This window comes from Diaphorina citri, unplaced genomic scaffold (assembly GCF_000475195.1).
Source record: "Diaphorina citri unplaced genomic scaffold, Diaci psyllid genome assembly version 1.1 scaffold2, whole genome shotgun sequence".
NCBI lineage: Eukaryota > Metazoa > Arthropoda > Insecta > Hemiptera > Psyllidae > Diaphorina > Diaphorina citri.
The window spans coordinates 691,753-694,926 of record NW_007377441.1 but is presented as its reverse complement, the minus strand read 5'-3'; the positions used below and the strand labels follow the sequence as shown (position 1 = coordinate 694,926).

Sequence of the window (3,174 nt, the reverse complement as noted above, 5' to 3'; positions counted from 1 at the left end):
ACATCAGACTCATCCTCTCGTGAACTCTCATCAGTTCTAATTTCACTAATGACTGCTACAAGTGGATTGTGCTTCAAGTGGATTTGCTAGACAAGTATAAGTAGACAAGTGCTATTGTTTGCACATCAGACTCATCCTCTCGTGAACTCTCATCAGTTCTAATTTCACTAATGACTGCTGACCTTCTAGACATAATGGCACATGACTCGTCATGATGTTCCGCCATTGTCTTCATACATGAAAAAGGCCGACAATGGCCGTCGGCCGAAAAAAAGAAGTACAATGGAGATCAGATAATCGGAGAAGATTCATTCATACGAGCCAAAGAATTCAATGTTCATTTGAGATGATATTTTCATAATGCAGGCATGAGAAAGTTCTTCAGAAAGTGTTTGACAAAAGAGTATAATAGACAGCAAAGAAAATAGTAATTCTATGTTTGTATAGCTAGTTACCATCAAAATTGAAAGTAACAATAATAAAAACACTTTTAAAAATCATGTAGGTAAATCCGAAGGGATGAAGTCGAGTTAAAAACACTCTCAAATCCTCAAATAAAATACATATCCTTCAATAAAGACATATTTCGACTAGGGACTAGAGGACATTGAAGAAGTTCTAGGCAAGCTAGACAAGATTAGCCAAGAGTTAGCCAGGTGATAAAATTGAAAGTAACAATAATAAAAACACTTTTAAAAATCATGTAGGTAAATCCGAAGGGATGAAGTCGAAAACACTCTCAAATCCTCAAACAAAATACTTATCCTTTAATAAAGACATATTTCGACTAGGGACTAGAGGACATTGAAGAAGTTCTAGGCAAGCTAGACAAGATTAGCCAAGAGTTAGCCAGGTGATTTGAATACTGTACGTGTCAAATGTATTGCTGTAACAGACGCTCCCAGAGTATACAATGCTCTTGTCACCCGTTGGCCTGCACCAGACGGTTTTATAGACTTTGCTAACATTAGTGACAGGTTGACAAGAAGAAGTTGAGATGTCCCGGGATGCAAAAGTAATGTAACTGTTTTGAATACCTTCTGTCATTGGTGAGTTTAATGAAATCCGTTTTCTACTGTTCTATTCTGTATTAGGATCTTTTGGAATAATAATAATAATAATAATAATAATAATAGACTCTTGAGTGGAAGGTAACCACTAGGCGAGGTTAACGCCGGAGGCGTTTACCACCGAACCATTAGAGCTCCATTACTATGTAATCACACTCTCAAATAAATGAGGATAAAATTCCATGCCTCGGCTGGGATCGAACCCACGCCCTCCTGTTTACCAGGCGAGCGTCTTGACCACTACGCTACCGAGGCAAGTGGAATAGTGTGGCGCATGTTATTGGGTATTTGCACGATTTGGAATAGCAAAATTCGACATTGGCAATTTTCGTGGTTTCTATGTGCCTGTTTCCCTGTTTACTCACCCGCTCTCAAAATGAACTTTACCTATTATAGGTACATACCTATTTACTAACCAATGTCACCATTGTCAAACATCCCTCTCCTCACCAGTCTAATGAAAACATCGTTGAAAAGTGAGGCCTAGATAGATATTATACATAAATAATATCCACACAAGATGTAACTGTTTTGAATACCTTCTGTCATTGGTGAGTTTAATGAAATCTGTTTTCTACTGTTCTATTCTGTATTAGGATCTTTTGGAGTAGTGTGGCGCATGTTGTTGGGTATTTGCACGATTTGGAATAGCAAAATTCGACATTGGTAATTTTGGTGGTTTCTATGTGCCTGTTTCCCTGTTTACTCACCCGCTCTCAAAATGAACTTTACCTATTGTACATACCTATTTACTAACCAATGTCACCATTGCCAAACATCCCTCTCCTCACCAGTCTAATGAAAACATCGTTGAAAAGTGAGGCCTAGATAGATATTATACATAAATAATATCCACACAATGCAAATTCCAACGTCCGGTGAATTCTTATGTAGTCTTTTATTATTTCAGTGTTATTGTCTTTAGGATCACTTATTCCGGTGCCCTATTCCTCAAGGTCAAATTATTTATTAACCCGGACGTGAACGGACATAAATTCTTATGTAGTCTTTTATTTTTTCAGTGTTATTGTCTTTAGGATCACTTATTCCGGTGCCCTATTCCTCAAGGTCAAATTATTTATTAACCCGGACGTGAACGGACATCAATATCTAGTTGTTGTTCCTAGGACACAGGATATCTCTGCAGTCTGGATTATATTCTTCCAGTACAATATCTAGTAATCTAGTTGTTGTTCCTAGGACACAGGATATCTCTGCAGTCTGGATTATATTCTTCTAGTACAATATCTAGTTGTTGTTCCTAGGACACAGGATATCTCTGCAGTCTGGATTGTATTCTTCTAGTATAATATCTAGTTGTTGTTCCTAGGACACAGGATATCTCTGCAGTCTGGATTATATTCTTCTAGTACAATATCTAGTTGTTGTTCCTAGGACAGAACGGACATTGTCACACCTGAAGAAGTCGATGGCTCTACAAACAGACTAGAAGGAGCTGGTAATAGGTTTCAATATGAGGAATGACCATATTCTGTCTCAACAAAGTTGCGTTCCGCTAGTTATTTCCTTGGAACACACTAAACCTATCTTATGCATCTCATTGTATATGAAATTCAAAGATAGCATTCATTTCTTTCAAATGAAACAACTAAACTATACTCTACCCATTACAGATGCTTAGAACCTATCTATCTACTTGTTAAGAGCTTGAAACTTGGTTTATTAAATATTTCAAAACTTTCATTGAAGAATAAAATAATCAGATTTGTGATATTCAACAGGACAACAGGTACTGCATTATAAACTTACATTTTTTGACATCATTAAAAGTAATAAGTGATTTGATGGTTGAAAGTATATCTGTAATAGACCATGAGAGCACGCGTCCAAGATCTCAGCTCGATAGTCATATCAACCTGGCCTTTGTAGCCCGTCCTTCCTTTATTATTACGATAGTAATTAAAAAAAAGGTATAAGGGACGGGCTATAGTATTCGCTTCGTCCCCATAGAAGGACTTATCCAAACCTGGTCGACCTATATATTAAATTAAAGGTCTTTTTACCAGGAACACGAAAGTGGTGGCGCAAATTTTGTCCAGAGAACCATAAAGCCAAAAAAACACTCTTGGGTTTCAAAAAACCA

The 3,174-nt window shown here is 37.1% G+C and overlaps 1 long non-coding RNA gene across 1 annotated transcript; it reads left to right on the top strand.

Moving 5' to 3' along the window:
• The first annotated feature begins 425 nt into the window (after positions 1-425).
• On the top strand, positions 426-2,062 carry LOC103509016. Its single transcript, XR_541355.2, has 3 exons — positions 426-656; positions 854-1,049; positions 1,981-2,062. It is a non-coding gene; the product is annotated as an uncharacterized LOC103509016 (long non-coding RNA).
• Positions 2,063-3,174: the final 1,112 nt, after the last annotated feature.